The following is a 23,269-nucleotide window of genomic DNA, read 5'->3' as shown; positions in this document are numbered from 1 at the left end:
TATACCATTTTACACTCCCACCAGGTGTGGATGAATGAGGTCTCTGATTTCTCCACATTCTCACCAATGGTTGTTATTATCTGAATTTTTGATGTTAATCATCCTAGCAGGTATGAAGTGGTATCTCATTGTGGTTTTGATTTATAATTCCGTAATACCTAATGATGTTGAGTGTTTTTCCATATGCTTAATGGCCATTATACATCTTCTTTGGAGAAATGCTGATTTATTTTATTTTATTTTTTTTGGAGATGGGGTCTTGCTATATTTCCTAGGTGGGAGAGCAGTAACTGTTCACAGGTACAACCATAGTGCACTGCAGCCTTGATCTCCTGGACTCAAGCAATCCTTCTGCTTTAGGCTCCTGAGTAGCTGATATTACAGGCCCATGTCAGTGTGCCTGACTTCCATTGCCTACTTTTTAATTGGGTTATTTACCTTTTTAATTACTGAGTTATAAGTATTTATTTTTAATATATTCTGTATACAAGTTCTTTACCAGATTTGTGACTTAAAATATTTTGTCTATTCTATGGATTGTCCTTTTATTTTCTTGATGGTTTCCTTTGAAGCACAAAAGTTTTTAATTTTGATAAAATTCAACTTATCTATTTTTTTCTTTTGATGCTTGTGCTTCTGCCGCCATATTGTAAGACTTCATTGCCAAATCCATGTTTTCTACTAAGAGTTTTATAGTGTTAACTCCTACATTTAGATATTTGATCTATTTTGAGCTAATTTTTATATATGGTTATAATGATTCCTTAACACATTCCTGTTAACTATCCCCTTATTTTATAATCAAAAGAAAGTTCAAGGTGAGCTATATTTTTTATTAATCATTCAACAAACAAATATTTATTGAGAACCTCATATGCCCCAGGTTCTTATTAGGCACTTGGGATACAACAATAGGCAAAACAGTCTTGCTCTTAGGAAGTTCCAAGAGTAGAGGGAGAGACAGACAGTAACATTATCTCATACACGGCAGTAAGTGCTATGAATAGAAAGTACAAGGTGGTTTCAAAGAGTTCAGCACGGGGACCTGATCCAGTCTGGAAGGCCAGGGAAGGCAGTGATCTGGAGGGGTGGGGAGGGAGATAGGCAAGTGTGGGGTGAGTGGGTGGGAAGACTGTTCTTATCAGAAGAAACACAGCACTGAGAGCAAGAGGGGGATGGGAGAGAGGAAATTAGAAAGGTAGGCAGGGGACAGCACAAGGAAGACCTTTTAGTAAACACTTTCTATATGCCAAGTGTTGTAAGATCTCTTCTGTGCTGCATCATTTTAAAGAGTGTTCATTCCAACCCTGGGAAGTAGGGTCATTATGCATTTCTTGAATGAGGAAACCATAGGGGAGGGAAGTTAGGTGACTGAAGAGGTGGGTCCACCCAGCCAGCAAGCAGCAGAGCCAGACACAAGCCCAGGGCTGTCCAGGTCACATGCTGCTCCCATGGCTCTGCTACATTGTTTCTGCTCAAGACTGGAGTCATCCTCCAGGGAAGCTCTGAAGTTTAGGTTTAGTAAAGAGCAGCTTTAATTGAGACATTTTAGTAAAGAATCATCCCAGAAGCACTTATTTTGGGGAGAGAATAGAGCACCCACATACAGGGCCAGAGTCTTCTGGACAGTGAAAGTGTGAACATGCCAGCTGCCCTGGTATTCATCCACACCTTGTGGGAGTGTAAAATGGTGTAGCTGGCATACCTTATTCATAAGGTCATTAGGGAAAAGCTTAGTCACCCTCAGTGTCAGTAGCCGGAGCTTAATTGTCTGTCTTATGCACCGAAGACATGTTCTGAGACAAAGCCCCCTGGAGTCACATGGCCTCAGCTTGGAGGCCACAGTGGACTTGAGGGGCCCTTGCTTCTCTGAAGGTACTCAATGTGACATCATTCTCTGCTTACTCCAGAGACTTCAAAAACTGGACTTCAACATCACACTATCCCAGCATGGTCCTTGCCTTGATCAGAGTAGCTGATTCTTCTGGTTAAAGAAAATCAATAAATCATTTGATCTACTCTACTCCTCAAAAGGCACCACAGCCTTTTAAAGGGCAGGGTTGCCCACTCGAGTATGTGAATCTCAACTCTGCAGGCACCCGGAGAAGACTGATATCACAGGAAACTCTAAACGCAGATGAAATTTCCCACCCGATTACCCAGAAGCAAGCAGGCTGGTGTAACTGTACAGCCTTGGGCAGGCAAATGTTCTCCTCTGGATGTTGTAGGCTTTTAGCTTTCAGACTCTGGCCAGCTGGAAGCTCAGGCAGGGATGATAAAGCAGAGCTTATGGCAAAGTGTTATGGAAAGCAATCTCGTAAAAGTAGACAAGGAAAGTTGTTTGCCTCAGACGACAGTGCTTCTTGAGATTTCTGTACATCTCCTCCCCCACTCTAAGCCAGCTCTTCTTGCTTATCTGTGAGCTTGAAAATGAAACTAGGGATAAATTGGCCTCCGTGTTGGGCTTGTGCTCTTTGAGAGCGTAACTAAATGCAAGGATACTTGCTGCTATGTAACTGGGCCTTACCACCTTGTCCCTCCATTCTAGCTTGTACTTTTACGTCTTGTTCTATTTTGCTTAGCAGGAGGCAATGTCACAATCTCAAAGCGTCAAGAGCCAGGCGAGTCATTTTCATAAATGATTAAAATGGGCTAGGAGTTAGACAAGAGGGAGCAGCACAAATGGAAGAGGCAACAGCAACTAAGCCCCAATTCATTGTTGCCAAGCAACAATTGGGCTAATGTTGGCAGATCTCACCATTTTCTCAAAAAAATCCAAAACCCTGAATGTTATTGGACATATTCATATTTTAAAGCAATGTGAGGACCAGGCACATTGAAGGTTCATAGGCTACCAGCTTGCAATCTCTGCAGAATAGCATGGTGCCTGCAAGCACAAACTCTGGAATCCAATTAACTAAATTTGCATTCTGTGCGAACTGTGGACCTTGAGCAAATTATCTAATCTTTTAGCATCATCATCAATTAAAAATTCACCCATTGAGATGTTTGGAGAATTAAATGTGCTTAGCACAATGCCTGAGCTATAGTAAACTCTCAGTAAAGGTTAACTATTTCTATTCTACCCTGATTTCCTTTGCAAAGACAATTCTTCATCCTTGAAGAGCAGGTTTGCAAAGACCCCTAGTGCCGAAAACTGCCCAGCAACAGGGCCCGCTGGGAGTGCTGGAGCTGCAAGCTCAGTGGAGCAGCCACTTGCTTTCCTGCAGCTCCTCCAAGGCCAGACACTCAGCCCCTCCCCCACTAGGCATGCCCAGAAACTATAGATCCTGCCTTAATTACCAGCAATTAAGCCGGCTTCAGTTTGCAATACAGGATCAGGCACCGTGCCATGGCCTCCTGAGGGCCTTACAGGAACACGGCTCAGTCCTTCCGGAGCCTCCCCTACCCACCCCCCATTTATTTAGTCCCTGGACACCCCTACACCCCCTTCAACCCTCCCTGGTGTGAGACACACCCTGAGCCAAGGAAATCCAAGGTCCGTGGTGGGGGAGGGTAGTCCTTCCTTAGCCACATTCTGAACCTCTGCCTCTAAACAGGCTTTCTCAAGGGCAAACCTCAGCTCGCAGGATTCACTGAATGATGAGAAATGGAGCCCCCTGTCCTTGCCAGTACAGTTTTTTCACTTGCTAAAAAACATTTGTAAGAGAGAATTTTCTTTCAGTCAGGAAGGAAAGCATATATTTACTCGAGTAGAAAAGAAAATTGAGAAAAGAAAAATAAGAGGCCTTCGAGTATGGGAGAAAGGAAGAGTAGCAGTGGCAGAGGTTTCTTTAGAGGAGGACCCTGTCTGCGAAAGTTGAGTGAGGAATTAGGAGGACACTGGGGGAGGTGTCCATCCACACAGTTCTCCAGACACTCGTGCAGACCTTAAATGGAGAAATGGTGAGAACTCTGGGGCTCAGACTTGGAAATGCACTTTGGTAAAAGCATTTCTGGGTCTGACGTGCTCTGGTTCAAGAGCCTCACATTTCTGGTGCAGGCTGAAACAGCTAGGAAAGTCCTCGTTCCCAGCTTTTGTTTGCAGCTGGGTCTCAAGGCAGCTCTTCCTAGCCCCGGGGGAGACTAGGCATGTGGCTCACACCTGCTCTTGGCTCTAGGGCCCTGAGGCCAGATGAAGTTGGTGCTCAGGGTAGCTGAGCCGCCTCCATCTGCGACCCAAGGTTACAATGAGCCTCTGGGAAGGCAGGCAGGAACTTCCCTGGTTTCTATGCCACAGATGGCTTTGTTCTATTTACAGATCTGGAGTCAATTGCAATTCACTAGTTCAGTAGTTATTAATGTTTTTCAGCCCGGTTAAAAAACACACACAATTAGAAAGTTTTAAAACGAAGATTTAAGGTAGCTTCCTCACATATATTAATCTTATCTTTCAGGCATGTCTGTGTTTACCTAAATAATCCAGGCAAGGAAAATTCCCACCAGCTCGATCAGTATGATTACCTATCGCAGCAGACTCTTGCTCTTTTTTTCTTGTGTAAAAATTAACCAGATTAGGATGTGAGTTCTTGGCTGAACCTCTGCATGACTGGTCACTAGGTGCTTTACCCATCTGTTCGTTCTCCTATCCTGGAACCTCACTAATTGTATTCTACCAAATGGCATGCCTACAGCCTCACTGAGCATAAAGTCAGCCACACAAGGACAAGAACAACATTAATAAATATTCAGCTCCCGTAAGTTCTAATCTTTCAGAAATTATGTCAAACCAATTAGATGCATGGCAACACTAATAAAAAGCAGAGGTCATTTGCAGCAGCCTGGAAAGTTGGGGTGACACCAACCAGAAGCTCCATTATACCTAAGGATGTAAAGTTCAGATTTGGGGTGCCAGGGGTAAACTCAGGGAAATTCATGCACAAACCAGAAGATGTTTTTAAGGAAGCTTTTTCACTGGGATGGCGAGTGGGGTCACACACAATGAGGAAGAACTCAACTGGTAGAAACATCTGCTGCAAATGTTAAGAATAATCGCACAGGACTAGCCCTATCTCATTTTACCTCATTCCAGGTTTTGCTGAGTCTTGGACCTCTGCTACTTAGGAAAAATGGGCTCACTCTCCATGTCTATGTTTTCTCAGTTGCACAGATAAAAAATTGGACTAGATATTCCCTAAAATCCTTTCCAGCTGTAATATCCTGAATTTAAAGACATTTGTTCTTTGTTCTCTAACCTTTCCCACCTCACCCCACCTCTACCTCACGTGATTGCACAGGCCTGGTGTCCTCACCTCTACGGAGGATGAGTTACTGAGCTAGGAGAACATTATCCCTTAACCATTGGTGTTTCAGCACCACGGAGAGCGACATGTGCATTAAACTACTCCGCACCCACTTTACCCCCAAATACTTTGATATGCCTATGTCCAAGTCACAAATATATCTTCAAGAAAAACAACTGACATCATAGAAATAAAGCCATTTTAATGGATATATACAATTCTATTTGCTCCCTTTAGCCTTAACTCAGTTATCAAGTTATGACAAATATTTTCTTGTGTAGCCAAGTCCTTAGGCCATTGTAAAATATCTGAGGTCAGTGGGTGTAAGCTCTTCCCAACATAGGAAATTCTTCTATAGTATCTCTGGCAAGGGACTCTCAGGCATTTACATGATTATTTCCAGGCACAGGAAGATTGGTACTTCATTGGAGATTACAAAGACTTTATTAAGAAGGAATTTCTTTCATTGTTGCGGAAAGCTGCTTGCTAATAGCAATTATTATTCATATCCAGAATATGACCTCTTCTTATCCCCTCCACCACTAGCCCTCTGGTCCTAGTCACTATAAAGGTGACATAAAAGATTAAAAACAGCAATTATTTTAAAGTCTAAGTCGTACTCATGTCATATTACTGTTCTACCCTATTTTTCTCAGAGTAAAAGCCAAAATACTTATAGTCATCTGAAAGGTTTTTCATGACTTGCTCCTTCTTCCTTCATCTATCTGTGGCCTCATCCCCTATTGCTCTCTCCCTCCCTCACTCTGCTTCAGCCACACTGGCCTCCTTTGCTGTCCCTTGAACACCAAAGACACTCCTGCATCAGGTGCCTTATAGTTGCTGCTTCCCATTACAAGAAGACTCTTTCCCCAGATATCCACATGGTTCACTTCCCCACCTCTTTCTAGTCTGCCCAAATGCCACCCTAACAGTGAGGTCTTCCCTGGCCATCCTATGTAAGGCCCCTATATTCTCTATGCCTGATTAACTCTTAGGCAGTGATTGGTAAATGTTGGTAAATATTTAACAACCCACTTGGAGGAGGGATCCTAATTTGTAGCATTTGCTGATTTCTACGATGCAAATACTCCCACCATAGCCAATTGCAAGCTATCAATGTGAGTTCGCTGAAGGCACAGTTGAGAAAAGCTAAAAGTTGGCTGTCATGTACTGATATAAACCAGTTTAGCAAACTACTGCAGGTCAAAAAGGCAAGGAGGAGGCATCATATTCCTGGGGTTGACTGCAATTGTGGCCATGAGCTTGAATCAGGAGAACCCCAAAGGAATGAAAAAACCCATCATGAATGGATTTTGCTACAGCAACAGGGAGCATCAAGCTTTACTTTGGTCTTTCCAGGTGTTTTTGGAACAACTAAATCTGGATGCTCTGTGTGCTCCTTAAATACCACATGCTAAAAGCCAAACCCTTGCTTACCCTTCCAAACCAACATTTGCTGATTTTTCTGCTTCTGACCATGGCACTTCAAGTCTCCCCATCTTTGACCTCTTGTTCTTCCTTGCCCTACACATGTACTCTCTGTAGTGCTGACCTTCCAGGCTTCCAGGCTGATAGGACCATTGTGTCCTGGGATAACTTTTCTCCATGGTCTGTGAAGACATGTGGACACTTGTAGATAGCCTAGTATGTCTGGAACCACCCATTTCTCCTTTCTCTGCTCTGTCTGCATCCCACATTCTTGCCTATAAGAGCTTTGGAAGCCACTGAGCCCAGGTCATCTCTGGCAGTGCAGTGACTGGTTCTGCATTTCCAGGACCTTCTGACAGTGTCTCCAAGACCCCAGCACAATGATTCTCATCCATCTCTTCTGCAGCACATTGGTTTCTTAAACATTTGGGGTTATAGGTTCTCACTCTAGAAAAAATACATTTATGCACATGCCCACAACATTTTGCATATAACTTAAGGGTTACATAGACTGCCTATGAAGCCGACTCATTGATTTCCTAGGTATCCGTGGCCTCCAAGTTAAGAGTCCTGGACCAGATCATCATTAAATTCTCCTACTAATTTTAATATTGTATGATTACTTTAATTCTTTTACAATCCCCCAAGCTTAGTCATCTAAGCTTGAGGGAGAGAGAAAAAGAGAGAGTTAAATTGGTTAAATTCTTCTTACTTAATTGGTCCTCTCCAGCCAAATAATGGCACTTAATTATCAAATTAGTAAAGCATCTCTTCCTTATTCATAATGTGCTTACAAACAAATGGATATGTTTTTGCAAACAGTGTTTCACTGAAGGGTATGACTAATGAGTTAATACACAAAAACTGAAAATGAATTACAATATGATTACAACTTTTCTATCATTCAGAATGTTTATTTGCAACAATCTAATGCAAAAATAAAAATAGCCTCAAATAAGATGCTCAGTTCCATTTTTAAAAAGATAAATAAGCTGCTGCAGTTGGTTTTAAATGCTAGTTTTGATTTTATTTTATTTTTCACATTTTGGTCTTTATGATGTAAAAATATTACAAAATTCAGTAATTTCATCAAGAGATTATTTTTGTTCTTCTTGACTAGCTCTTTTGCAACCTTCAACATTGTCCTTTGTTCCGCAAAGATGATTGAGAATTTTTTGGAATTTGTTTAAAAGAAAAAGGAATAACTACACAAAAATTAATCTTTTTTGAGACATGATCTCACTCTATTGTCCGGGCTAGAGTACAGTGGCATCATCATAGTTCACTGCAACGTCAAACTCCTGGGCTCAAGTTATCCTCCTGCCTCAGCCTCCCAAGTAGTTGGGACTACAGGTTTGCACCACCATGCCCAGCTAGTTTTTCTATTTTTTATAGAGACATGGTCTTGTTCTTGCTTAGGCTGGTCTTAAACTTCTGGCCTCAAGTGATCATCCCTCCTTGGCCTCCCAAAGTGCTAGGATTATAGGCATGAGCCACCATATGAGAACCATTTCCTCATTTTGACCCCTATGAACATTCATGTACAAAGTTTTTTGTTGTTGTTTGTTTGTTTTGAAACAGAGTCTTGCTCTGTTGCCTGGGCTAGAGTGCCGTGGCACCAGCCTAGCTCACAGCAACCTCAAACTCCTGGACTCAAGTGATCCTCCTGTCTTAGCTTCCTGAGTAGCTGGGACTATAGGCACTTGCCACCATGCCTGGCTAATTTTTTCTATTTTTAGTAGAGATGGGGTCTCACTCTTGCTCAGGCTGGTCTTGAACTCCTGGGCTCAAGCAATTCTCCTGCCTTGGCCTCCCAGAGTGCTGGGATTATAGTCATGAACTACCATGCCTGGCCCAATGTACAAAGTTTTGGGTAGACAAATGTTTTCAATTTTGTTGGGTATATGCTTAGGAATTGCTGGGTCATGCAGTGAGTGTTTAACTTCTTGAAGAATGGACAAACTGTTTTCCAAAGTGATTGCTCCATTTTGTAAACTCACCAGCGATGTAAAAGGGTTCTAATTTCTTCATATCTTTGTCAACACTTGTTATTATTCATCTTTTGTTGCTGTTATTTGTCCATTTAAGAGTGTGAAGTGGTTATTTCACTGTTGTTTTGATTTGCATTTCCTTAATGACTAATGATGTTGAGCATCTTTTCATGTGCTCGTTGGCCAGCTGCATATCTTCTTTGGGGAAATGTCTATTCAAATCCTTTGCTCATTTTTAATAAATCTATTTGTCTTCTTATTTTTGAGTTGAAAGAGTTCTTTATATATTCTGGATACCAGACCTTTATCATACATATGAATTGCAAAGATTTTCTCCTGCTCTGTGGGTTGTCTTTTCACTTTATTGATGGTATCATTTGAAGCACAAAAGTTTCTAATTTTGATGACATGCGATTTTTCTCCTTTTCTTTGGCTGCTTGTGCTTTAGGTGTTATATCTAATAAACCATTACCTGATTGATGGTCATGTAAATTTACACCTAGTTTTCTTCTAAGAGTTTTATAATGTTAGCTCTTAAATTTAGGTTTTTTGACCCATGTTGAGTTAACTTTTGTATACAGTGTAGGGTAGGGGTCAAACCTCATTCTTTTGCATGTGGATATCCATGTCCTGACTTTTGAACTAAGTCCAAAGACTGAGGGCAAAGAGGCCCTAAATACTTCACAGTCTGAAGAGGTATCTCTCCATAGCTAAGAGTTTGCAGAATGAAATCTACCACAAAGATCCCCACACCTAACTATGTGTCTATAGTCTTCATGAGCACAGAATTGAGAAGGATGAGGAAAGAGTGGTCAGTATATTCAGGAGTGCTGTTTTCCTAGTGAATGACCTTTGTCTCCTCTCCAAAGCCAAGTGAAAGTGGCGAAGGCCTCCAGAGTCTCTCTTGTGAGTTTGGGAGCACCAAACAGAAAGAGAGCCTGGTATTCCTTGTCCCAGCTGATGCATCTGCTAAGGAGAGGACTTGCTGATCTCCCAGGGGGAAGAGAATTGAGGTGCACAGGCAGATGGAGGGGTGGCTGGAACAGCCTGGACATAGGCTGAGCTGGGTGCTAGAGAGGATGCTGGTTGGGCCATCTCCCTGGTATACCTCTAAGAGGGCTGCCTACTATGCAAAGAGAACCTGAGCAGCAAGAGGCATTGGAGTATATTGTTAATAACTGTAAGATATGGAGCCACAACTAGATTCCCCAAATCAGGGAACTGTGCAGCTGGGGCTACCCAGGGCCCTCTGCAGACACACACACGCCCCCAGTGAGATCAGCTAGGGGAGGCACTCTCTGCATGTTGCCTGCAATTAAGTCAATGTGGTTTAGGTCCTTGCAAGTTTGATAATGTCAACTATCTCTGTACCCCAAAATGAAGGAGTTGAAAACTGTGAATTTGAGTGACAGCCTTAAGAAGAGATATGCATGCTTCAAGCCTTTTTTGATCACCTCTGTTAAGAGTTCTCTGTTAGACAGTAAGAGCCAGTCCAGCAGCAAAGATTAAATTAAGAGTGTATGATTAGATTAGGACTGTTACCTTTGCCAACAGCTTATTGATTCACCTAGTCTCAAGGTAGCTGCCATTAAGGTGGGACTGTGAGGTGTGCAGAATGCAGAGAGCAGTAAGAATAGAAATAGTGCTTAGCATTCAAAACCACATCTAGATAAGATCTTAGGTTATTACAACTTGTGCATAGAACTAACCAGAAGAAAGTAGATCTAGAAGCCTACTAAATGTTTGAGAGAATTGTATTGTCAAAGAAATCTTATGCCTGGCCTACCAAAACATGTTACTCTGTAACCCCTGGCTCTGTGAAAAACTAGGAGCCCTCAAGTATGCCGCATTCTCTTGGCGGGACTCAATAATTGCAATGGACCAGTGACTGCTTCGCGTTTCCCATTCCCTGTTTTCCTCTTTTCCAAATATGAGTTTTACTGAGTTTTCCTTTTCCACCTCTGGCATCACATACTGGGAGTGTGTATAGCAGATACATGTTTTATAGCATCAGGTTGCAGGGAGTCACATCTGCATCCAGTGCAGAGGATGCAAGTGATCCTGGGCTTTGTGTAGGCTGCGGTTCCTCCCTGTGGAGAGAGTAAGTGTGCTTTACCTGTGGGAAGGAAGGTGTGTGTAGCCAAAGGGCCAAAGTGCTAGAAACTACTAGTGGTTCCCATATCTATTCTTTTCCCTGGACACAGGGTTGCCCACAATACAAACTACACTTTTTCCCAGTCTACCTGGCCATAGTTCTGGCCATGTGAGAAACCTCTGGCCAATGGGATATTAGCAAAAGTGATGCTGCTGCTCTAGAAAATATCCTTAAAAGAAGGAGGAATTTCCTTCTTGTTCCCTTTTCTTCTTTCTGAATGTAATCGTGGTAGCTGGAGTTGGAGTGATCTTACTGCATAAGGAAAACTTGGGAAAGGTCATGGATTACAGGGCAACAAATTAGAAGCAGCCTGAGTTCCTGACACTATGAATGGCACCTTGGCAGGCCTCGGCCATCTACTTCGATCTTTATAAACCTCTTTCTTGTTTAAGCTGCTGTAATTTGGGGTATTTTGTTGTTCAGAATTGAAACAAATCCTAATACAGTAATGCTAATACAGTAATGCTTTGGAATAGCCACTCGATCCTTCATAACAGTATTGCATACTCTTCCCTTGTCATCGTGTATGTGTGTGTGCTTAGAGGGGAAGAATGGAACATATAGAAAACTATTCAGGATTTTTAAGGAAATAATTTTCCAACCCTGAGAATGGCTCTGGGCAAGATACAGCAGAATGGTCCTGGCCTCTTCTGAATTCATGAGCAGAATCACTTCTGAGAATTGGCAGTTCCAGAAAGACCCACTGACAAACTGCTACTGGTCATTTGCTTCTCAGTTATGAAAAGTGCAAGGCCAAAACACCCTGCTCCCCTCTGCTCCCTACCTTCACCCACTCAGCTTCCATAGCAGAAACTGTTGCCAGAACAAAAGGCAGAGTGATGATATATACAGGTTTATGTTTATGCAGCAAATATTTATCAAGCATGCCTACCACGTGCCAGGCATTGAAAAAGTAATTGAGATATGGTAGGGAATCAGAGAAATGCAAACAATCTGTAATCTTGTGGAACTCACATTTGGTGGATGGATAAGTGAGCATTGTGGGACAAGAGCAGATGAGAAAATCTGAGGCTAGAAAAATATATGCATTTACCTCTCCCTATGGACAGCTCCCAGCTTGTCTATATCTGTGGCATCTTTGGAGAGTTGAAGACAAAGTACTACATTCTAGTGTAGGGAATTTCCAACATCAGCATTGATGATGCCTTTTTTCTTTCCCTTTCAGCAGCCCAAATGGCTAACGAGTATGTCAACTCCTACTATAGTAGTATGTCCCTACCTTATAAATAAGTTGTAGGACACACGAATATTTTATGATTAACCAATGAGAAACAAACAAACAAACAAAAGGCTCTCATTCCTGGCTTGTCTAGGACATTAGAAATACATGTGATCTTTGTGTCTTTGTCTCACCCTGAACAAGACAGTCAATTTCTGTGTGTGAAATGTGTTTTGTTTTTGAAGCAGCAACAGCACTCAGCTGATTGGACAAAGAAATGCCACATGCATTAGTTTGGGTCTGCCAAGAAGCAAATGCCAAGATGGGGTTAGACCTGTAAGAGATTTCTTGGAGAAAAAAGCAGGAAGGGCAAGGAGAGCTTTCAGACTGCAATACAGGCTTAACACCTAGAGAAGGAGAAAAGGAAGGTAGAAGAATCTCAGACTACACTGAATTTTCAAGAAAGATTCAAGCAGGGCTATGGAGAGTCCTGGAGACACAGTTATCCTGGGAGGAGTCCTGCAGCTCACTGGAATCAGCCTGCATAGTCCTCTTGTCATGGTAACTGGAAGTAGCTCCAGAGCCTGGCCTCCGTGTGAAAGGGCTGGGGGGCCCAGGGCAGCTGGGCAGTCAACCAGCTCTGCTCCCATAGGAGGAGATGTGAGTGGCACTTTTTCACGGCCTCCACAATACGTCACTCTTTTAACCTTGAGGAGGTCTCTTGCCTGCTGTGAGCTTCCCTTTCCAGAGCTGCAAGCTCTGTCCTAGGCTATTAGTTGTTTCTGGGAAGCAGTCTCCACCTGACCTGTCAACAGCAGCCCCGGATGATCACATGGAATGTCTCTCAGAAGCAGCACAAATTCTGCTTTCTTCTTCACACTCAGATTAGACAACCAGAACAATTTTTAAAAATAGATCACATTTTTTTAGAGCAGTTGTAGGTTCACAGGAAAATTGAGTGGAAGTGCAGAGATTTCCCATATACCCCCTGCCCTCACACATGCACAGCCCAAGATCAGCAGCCCCCACTAGAGTGGTACATTTGTTGCAGTCAGTGAACTGACATTGACACCTCATTGTCATCCGAAATCCACAGTTTACGTTAGGGTTCACTTTCAGTGTTGCGCATTCTATGGGTCTGGCCAAATGTATACTGGTGTGTATCCACCATTATAGTGTTATGCAGAGCAGTTTCACTGCCCTAAAATCCTCATGCTCCACCTATTCATCCTTCCCTCCCCACTAACCCCTGGCAAGCCTGATCTTTTTATTTTCTCTGTAGTTTTGCCTTTTCCAGAATGTCCTAGACAACCAAAGCATTTTTTTTTTTTTTTTTTTTTGAGACAGAGTCTCACTCTGTTGCCCAGGCTAGAGTGCAGTGGTGTCATCATAGCTCACAACAACCTCAAACTCCTGGGCTCCAGTGATCCTCCTGCCTCAGCCTCCCAAGTAGCTGGAACTATGGGCACAGCCACCATGACTGGGTAATTTTTTCTATTTTTAGTAGAGACGGAGTCTCAAACTCCTGAGCTCAAGGGATCCTCCCACCTCGGCCTCCCAGAGTCAACCAAAACATTTTATTCTTTGTTTATAATTACATTTTCTGAGTGGGAAGGAAATGCCAAATGCCATGACTGGCTGTACTGGTCTTTTCCAATCACAAATTTGAAGTCAGCTCTGCTTGAAGTATTTAGGCGAGGAGAATATTTGGATGAGTGCATAAGCCAAGAGCAACATTCAGTCAGGTGGCATTGGTTCCCAGGCCCCACCTTCCCTCGCCTCATGTTTGATAAAGAATTTCTTTTATAAACACTTTCCACGGGGGACTGAATCCCACTTTTTTCACATGCCACTTTGACCATATCAGAGATGCTGCAGTCTGGAATTAAAAAGACTGAAACAACCCGTGGACCACTTGGCCCTCTCACTTTTGGGGTAACTTGGTGTCTGGTGTAGCCTTGCTTGCACAGCCTTAGGGAGAGAATGCTGTCTGCCACGCACGGTTGGGGTCACATCACAATGTCCAGGTCGCTTTCTAGGTGTGATCTTAGCAAGGAAGAGTGAGGCTGGAGGTGTCAGAGTGGGGTTCCACCTGGTGCTGGAGACTTTCCTATCGATCATGGATATTTTTCTAGAAAATAATTATTAAAGGGAAAAAAAACAAACAACATGGGAACATGCAGAAAAAAAAATAGTGACTACTCAGAATCAGATGGATTCAGTTTGTCAGTCTGTAAGTTACTCAAAAAGTGTTCATTGTGACCAAAACAGACATGATTGGTCGGGCGCAGTGGCTCACGCCTGTCATCCTAGCACTCTGGTAGGTCAAGGCTGGAGGATCACTTGAGCTCAGGAATTTGAGACCAGCCTCAGCAAGAGTAAGACTGCCATCTCTACTAAAAAAAAAAAAAAAAAAAAAAAAAATAGAAGGAAATTAGCTGGACAACTAAAAATATATAGAAAAAATTGGCCGGGCATGGTGGCGCATGCCTGTAGTCTCAGCTACTTGGGAGGCTGAGGCAGAAGGATCGTTTGAGTCCAGGAGTTTGAGGTTGCTGTGAGCTAGGCCAACGCCATGGCCCAGACTCTAGCCAGGGCAACAGAGTGAGACTCCGGCTCAAGAAAAAAAAAAAAAAAAACCAGACATGATTTCTATCATATTGACTCTTACTGCCTAACCGGGAGAGAGACAATAACAAAAACAACCATTCTGATCTAACTTCAATACCTTTGCCAGACTGTAGACTAGGCAAATATGATAAACATGGATTTGACAAAATCTATCATAATGTTCTTGAACAAAAATGGATTCATGTAGCTGGAGAATAATATGGTCCCATTTTATACTTGTGTCCAAAAAATAAACTATTCAAGGATAGAAATGAGGACATGTGGGCCAAGAGAAATTTTCTTGGAAGCGATTTGTAAAGTCTGGGAAACAAATGCCAGCATGACTCAGCACTTCTATCCGCCAGCCAGAGCTGCTGCATCTGAAGCCTGCAGTCCAGGGCGTGGAGGGTTAACAGCAAATCGGAGTTACTGCAGCCAGCAGCAGTGACCCAGGGTGACTAGTGCCACCTAGGAAACACCATGGATCCATTAGGTGTGGTCCAATCCATTACTGCAGACTTTTTAAAGTCATAGTCTAATTACAGGATTATCAAAACATACCACAGAATATTATTTTAAGTTATACTTTCTTGGGCAGAACACAGACAGGAAGAGGTCACAAGATACAACGCATGCCTGGATTAAAGTAAACAACAACAAAGAAAGGTCTTACAAATAATTTATTTGTTATGATTAGCAATTAAAAGTCAGTCTAAATGTTTTTTATTTTATTCAAAACAAAAACAAGAAAAATACTGACTGAGATAGGTAATACTGAGGGCTATCTATGTGCCTAGCAAAGTGTTTATGGTACATTACACAAAGTGTTTAGACTCACGGCAGTCTATGAGGCAAGGGCTATTATTGTCTCATTTTGCAGGGAAGACACTGAGACTTGACCAAGACCAGTAAGTGGTGGGTTAGAGTATGAATCCAGGTTTGCCTGGCTTCACAGAAGCCTTTGCAATTAAAATTTTTCTTCTTATAAATAATGCTGTTAAAAACACCAACTTTTGAAAAATGAGAAGTGTGTTTTAATTAAATATTTGTATAATGTAGGAAGCATTGTCATATGTTCTCATCAGGTAAAGCATCCAGTCTGTCCTTTTGTTTGTTTTTTAGCAAAATAGGAGAAATTCTATTTTGAAAAACACATTACCAAAAAGTGATGAGAAGTTGGAGCTGCATGTTTGGTGATAATCTGGTACTCTGAAGACAGCTTGCTCTAAACACCATTAATTGTCTTACCTTATACACCTCAGCTCACAATTCTTTTAGAAACCCAAGTCCACAGTATTTCTTTTTCCTTTGCAGAATTCTGATTTTGATTCAGAATGAATTTGAGAACTAGACTCGGTTTTCCATCGAAGATTTCCTTTTCTGAGAATCTGATGGATGCATGGGAAGTGAGTCTCTGCTATGTGTGCATAGTATACCACAGTCTGTCGCACCCCTCACTGATGTCCTCCCATCCTGCTGTCTTTTTGCTTGAGGGAGTCAATGTGCTGAGCTTTACTCGTGGATCTTCATGTCTTTAACCACTTGGGTACGGTGCTCACCGGCCATGAAACCTTGCCCACAGCCGGCACTCACAGTCCGCACGGTAGTTCGTGCTGTGCATTGACGACGAATCCGTTTTGCTCTTGTGTGATGAGGAAAGCTTTAAAGCACTGACAGCTTGTTTTACTTTACAGGCAGCTTTACTTGTCATGTAAATCAGAATAGGCAACATATACATGTATGTTTTCATTACGTTATGTTTAAATGTTCACAATTTTATTTTGATAAATGAAAAATTAGAAAAGTCATATCACGCTGACAGCTAAAGTCGACGCTCGGCTGTGCGCCTTCATATCACGGCTGTTGGCTAAAGTCGCTGTGCGCCTTCATCTGTGGCTCTCGACTATAGTTGACGCTCATACCAAAGTGGTTAAACCAGTGATAATATTTCTGTTCTCTTTTGCCTGATACTCACTTCCGAATCTCCCTTGCAGCCGGGTGGCCATGGGATCTATATGGCTAGTGAGATATATAGGGGCATTCTGCCAGAGGGAGTTTAGGAAAGATTTTATTTTCAGATAAAGGGACAGACACAAGAGGGAAAGCTCATGGAAGCCATGCCTTGTCACTCTACTTGCTTCCTATGTGAACGTGTGGCCTGGAGAGGCACCTTCTGTGCGTGGCCACGAGGCAACACGCTGAGGACACAGGAGCAGAAAACTGGAGAGGCCCGGACCCTCGGCATGCCACTGAGTCAGCCTGCCACTGCCTGCTTCCTGACTTCTTCTATCAGGGAATAAAACCAAACTTTTAATGGTTTAAGGCACTGTTAACCAATTTCCTATTTCTTGGTATTAAAAGCCTTCCTAAACTATTGTATGTCACAAATGCATGTTACATAGATTGTACTTTAAAGTGGGCAAGACATTTTAAGGGAGACAAGCTACCCCAGTGACACATGTCAGTTCAGAGTTTGCATGCCCAGTGCCAGCAAGATGAAAAGCCACACGCCTTTGCGTGGGTGATTTCTTCGCATTCTTGGATATGACAGGTCACTTCCATATACACTTGTATTTTTCGTATGCATTCAACATGAAATACATTTTAGGAGAAACCCTAATTCTGTTGTTGATTTTTCCTTCAAGAACCACCTGCGAACATCTTAAGCCTCCGGAATTGAAATAGGCTGACCCAACAAGCGCCTCTCTTCCCCACTAAAGTCAGCAGCCCTTAAAGCCGTCCCCATGGCTACGGCTCAGCGCCTGAGCCAGCATGCAGATCACACAGAGAGCAGCCTTGACGCTGGCATTTGGCGGAGTGCTCATTAAAGGAACCCAATATGCACAGAATGCAGTTCCTGAAGGCTGCACTTGAGGAGGAAACTTGAAGCAATTGCAGACAGAATGCCTGTGATTTCTCCACAGGTCGTTTAATTAAAGCCTCCAGGACACCTCAGACTGGTGCTGCAGGCCCAGAACTGTGTGGCCCAGATGGAAAATGGGTGGGTGATGCTGACCTAAGGTGACAAAGGGACCAGGACACAAGCTGCTTCCTCATTCACCCCAGGGAAGGCTTTCTGTGATTCCCCAGTGGAGAAGGATTAGATGTTAACATCAGAGCGAAATTACTTGTTCCTTGCTATTAGGCATAGTCATTCTCAATCAACTCTTGGAGCAAACTACATTTACTTCCTATTTCATAGCATGGGGTTAGTAATTTTCAATTAGTGATTTTTTTTTATTTTTATTTTTTTGCCTTTGTAAATTTTCAAGTGAAAGAGCCCCTTCAGGATAGTGTCTGAAGTGCGTGGACCCAACTGATGATTTTAATAAAAATTCTCATTCCTAGAGTGGGCCCAAGTAGGTGAGCGGAAACCCTCTCTCCTCTTGCCACCCTGATTAATGAACTTGATGGGCTAATGTTTATAAAGCACCTAAAAGCTCACAGTAAACACCCAAAAATAATAGCTTTCTCTCCCTGACTGTACAGAATTCTTTCTTCACACTGCTTATATTTCCCATGAATAATTGTCATTGTCATTAATGAGGAGGGTGATGGTCACACCATGTACCTCTCTAGTCAGATTGTACCTTAAAGTGGGCAAGGCACTTTGAGAGAGAAAATAGCAAAATTCTTCCCGCCAAGAAGGAAAAGTCATGACCTTTCAGGAATGGCTGACATTCTGGGAATGTTTAGCTTGGACCAAAGAAGTCTTAGAGGACATATGTTTGATACCTGTGTTCAACTATAAAAAGGGCTGTCATGTTGAAGAGGTTGTTGACTTGTTCTGTCTGGGTAGAAATAGGAACAACAAGTAAAAGGACTACAGAAAAAGAAATTTTTGTTTTTGAGACAGAGTCTTGCCCTGCCACCCCGGCTAGACTGCAGTGGCGTCATCAGAGCTCACTGCAACCTCAAACTCCTGGGCTCAAATGATCCTCCTGCCTCAGCCTCCCCAGTAGCTGGGACTACAGGTACTCACCACCACACCTAGCTAATTTTTCTATTTTTTGTAGGAATAGGATCTCATTCTTGCTCAGGCTGATCTTGAACTCCTGGCCTCAAGCTATCCTCCCACTTTAGCCTTCCAGAGTGTTAGGATTACAGGCGTGAGCCACCATGCCTGGCCCAGAAATTGTTTTTTATTGCCACCTACTTTAGTAGTGTTGTACTCAAGGATCCTTGGATAACTTAAGTCAGTGTAGGGAAGGAAAGACCATTCCTCTACCCTCTTAGCTTCTGTGGCTGGGCCTGAGAATTAAAATGATAAAAGACAGATTAACAAGAGAAAAAGCATACAAATTTTATTTGATGCTAATAATTTTACATGTACATGGTGGCCTTCATATATAAGAAGTGAAGACCCAAAGAAGCAGATAGGCCTGAGAGCCTATAGACAACTTTAACAAAGAATGATAAATCCAGAAGATATAACGAGACAAATTAAGAATGGACTTGGGCAGGGGCAGCAGATTGTGGGAAAGGGACTGGGAAATATATGGGGAAACTAATAGAAGATAAGGGTTATTTCAGGAGGTTTGTTTGCTCAGATTCATCTTGGCGTTGACTATCCATATTTAGTGATAAGAATGTTCTCTTCTTTCTGATACAGGGAGGGTACTTTTCTTAAAAGAAATTTATGCCCTATGTTTACATAGAAAGGGGGAGGTCAGAGAGCCCTTGCTATGCCTACTATTTCTAAATTGCCTTCAGCTCAAAATAATCAACATGCCAAAGTACCATATTTTAGGGTGGCATGTTAGTACCCTCTTCAGTGGAAACCAGGTCATATCCGTGCTCTAGCCCATATCAGATCACGATACATTCCAGCAATTTTTTAAAATTTTTATTTTGAGATAGAGTCTTGCTCTGTCACCCAGGTTGGAATGCAGTGACCTCATCATAGCTCACTGTAGCCTCGAACTCTGGGGCTCAAGCAATCCTCCTGCCTCAGCCTCCTGAGTAGCTGGGACTACAAGCACACACCACCATACCCAGCTAGTTTTTTCTATTTTTTTTGTAGACATGAGATCTTGCTCAGGCTGGTCTTGAACTCCTGGCCTCAAGTGGTCATCCTGCCTTGGCCTCCCAGAATTTGAGGATTACAGGCATGAGCCACTGCACTGGGCCTCAGGAAGATTTTATAAGCCACGAAATTGAGCTCTGTTTATAATCCCACCTCCTTCCTCACAGTGACATGTAACAAAAAGGATAAGAAACATCTGATCCTGTTTTGCCTGGGGCCCTGTCTCAGTCCTTAATAGCCAAAGATCTCTAACACTACCAGGCGGCTCAGTGTTATCCTGTGAAGAAACAAAAAACATAAATATTACATATGCTTGCACCCTTTCCTAGGAGGAGGAGTTTGCTGGAAATAACAATGTTGTTTTAAAGCAATTAGTTGGGGGGGGGGTAATAGATAAAAGGACTAGGAAAGCCATTATGCAAATACAAGGCTATTCACAGCAATTCAAAACCATCTGCCCTGAAGAAATAATGTCAGTTGAGGGGATGGGAAAATTTTCAGCCAGTTTGAGTTATTATCCTTCCTTGTCATTAGCCCCAGGCCTGCATGAGTATCAGAGTTATTTCCCAAAACTCCCTCATATTTTCTCTCACTTTAAAAGCCACTCTTCCTTCTACTTCACTGCTAGGTGTTCTTCATCCTTGAAACCCAGAAATCCCCGACACCCATCATCCTACCGACCCATCTTGGCTTTGAGGAGTAGAAATGGGGTCACAATTGTAGGAGAGGCAGCAGTCTCATAAGGGTGGTGTGGAGACGGGGGAGGTGGGATTCTTGAGCTCTGGCCCGGTGTCCTCAGGTTACCAGGAGTCCAGCTGTTCTTTCCTATTAGCAATATGTGAGCACAATTCTGACTGCCTAAATAGAAAAAGAAAACCTCTCTTCTATGGGAAAATTGAGGAATCTGTCTAAAGACACAATGAATATAACCTCATGTGTAGAATTCTTAAAACACTTAATATGGAATAATAATAATATCATTAGATAGCAATTTTTATTCATAAAACTTTATTGAGGTATAATTTTTCTACCATAAAATCACCCCATTTTAAATGTACAGCTCAATGGTTTTCAGTAATGTACAGAATCTTACTGCTATTTTTGAACCTTATAGTTGAGCAACCATCAACACAATAAACTTCATTACTGTGACACTTCAGGAAATTGGACTGCAGTAGCTAAAGGAAAACCGATTTTTATTACATGGCTTGGCCTATACACATATGCATACACAAAAGTATTGAAATTCCTCCAAATGAACACAATTACCGATCATTTTTCTTAAGGAAGGATTCCTTAACATTCTCCAAGCCAGGCAATCACTTCAGCCTACAGCCTCGAGGATAATTGTTCAGGGTTCCCCACCTATGTGCAAAAGGATGGGTTTGGACACCTGCATAGAGAGATCCAAAAGTTAAGAAAAGCCTCTGCTCGAGCCCCAAGCTTGGTCTGATTGCAAGACATTTTCTCCCAGGTCATCTTTATTCCCTTCAGATTTCCATTTCCAGGAGTCACTTGTGTATGTTCTGGAAGGTAAGTTTTTCAGCAACTCTCCAGAGTCCAGTCCATTCCCTCACAAAGAGTGGGGTGTCCCCAAAGCCCTTATTTCTTTAATTAGCTCGGTCAAGGAACAAGATCAGTTATTAACAGAGTCATTTTCTCCTTTCCAACATTTCTGGGGGTAGAAACTGTTGCGAGTATTACCAAGGGAAGGAACAAAGTCTAATTGTTCCATCTCATCCTGTCCCTTCATCACCCTTTGTGGTCACAGAGATTTGTCCCTCCATCCATGATCTGAGCATAGTTTACTAGAGGAATTTAACCTTCCTCAATTACAACCGCAGGGTGATCTCCAATCTCTGGATTCTAAGCATGTGTTACACAAGCTAAGTATGGCATCTGTGAAAAGATGTGTCCAGTCTGTGTGTCTCTTAAAAGGTCTCCCCCAGTGGTTCTTTCAATTACCCATATATTGGCCTGGACCCCTCTACGGGATCCCATCCCTGTGTGAAGAGTTCTTTAAAATCTACTTTTGGGTGCCAGATTTTTCTGCCTCAAATCTGAGTTGACTCCATCATAATTCAGTCCAAACTACACAGAACACACACTCCTTGTTTTAGTGTTTGTGGCTCACTGGGGTCCCATCGAGTAATGTAAAGGAATACAGAAATTATTGCCCCTTGTAATATGGGAGTCAGAAAATTCCCTTCTAAAAATATTTATAATTTGTTAAATATTAATGTTTTTCCAAGTCTTTCAAATCTTAGTCTTCATCACATCACTGTTTAGAATAATAGTCTTATTCTAAAGCAATTAATAGAATAATGCCAACACAAACAAAAGAAAAGAAAAAGGATGCCACTACAAAAAAAGTGTGCCCCATTGTAATTACTCAAAACCCTCCTGCCATGAGAAATTAAAGTCAAATAAAGAGGCAGGATGAAATATTTGAAAATATTTTGCTTGGCTGAACTATTCAACCCCCTTAAAAGGATTATTTGGTTTTTAAAAATACTTATTAGTAATATTCTTCAACAGTTTGGGGTCCAGAAAAGTTATGAACTATATACCCATTGGAGCTGTTCTCTTAGTAGAATTGGGCCTGTCATGAACTTAATGTTTGTGTCCCTCCACCATCAAATTCATATGTTGACCCCTAATCCCCAGTGTGATAGTATTTGGAGATAGGCACGTTGGGAGGTGAGTAGATCGGGAGAGCGAAGCCCTCATGGTGGAATCAGTGCCCAAATAAGAAGAGATATGAGAGAGCTTGCTTCCTCTTTCTCTGCTATCCACAAAGTGAGGACACAAAAACAGCCATTGGCAAACCAGGAGGCAGGTCCTCACCAGACTGCTGGCACTCTGATCTTGGACTTCCCACACTCCAGAGCTGTGAGAAATAAAGTTCTGTTGTTTCAGCCACCCAGTGTCTGGTATTCTGTTATAGCATCCCTGAGACAGAGTCTTTGGGAGCTGGTGAATGTTCAGTAGTGTGTTGTTAACTGAAGGAATCAAAGACCCTCAAGCAGCCTCCACCCGAGGAAGTTATGGAAGAGGTTCGTACTCAGTAAGCACAGCGGGAGCTAGCTAATGCCTAAGGGTTGTAAAGGCTTCCTCTCCTTAGCCTCAGATGGCAAAAGAGAGACCAGTGTAAACAATATGCTGATTCCACTTTCCATTCACTCTCAAGTTCTTCAGGGAACTTAGTATGTTTTTCCTCAGTTTCACTGGTTACACCAATGCTGGTTTCTTTAGGAAGTTTTGCAATTGATGAAAAGGCTCTTGGCAATTCCCTTACAAATAAACCACAATCTCAACAAAAAAAATACTGATGGAACAATCTCTGTCCAAACCCTCTGATCAGACTCTGTTATAAACTGTGTTTTATTCTAGGCTACTTTTTATTGCCTAATGAATAGATATGCTTTGGGAATACATAGACCGACGTGCTTTTATTTGATTTCAAGAATTCTAGGGAGGTTTCAGTTCTGGCCCAGGGAGTTTGACTAGTCTCTGACTTCCTCATGCTCCAGAAAAGGAGCTCTGTGGATTTATTTTGTAAAGCATCTTTTAAGCTTTCGGGCTACAGTCAACAAATAGCTGAAATTCAGAATAATGTAAACTTAGTTTTTATCT

Source organism: Microcebus murinus, chromosome 11, assembly GCF_040939455.1.
Source record: "Microcebus murinus isolate Inina chromosome 11, M.murinus_Inina_mat1.0, whole genome shotgun sequence".
In the NCBI taxonomy this organism is placed as follows: Eukaryota; Metazoa; Chordata; class Mammalia; order Primates; family Cheirogaleidae; genus Microcebus; species Microcebus murinus.
Note: the sequence above shows the minus strand (reverse complement) of the source record.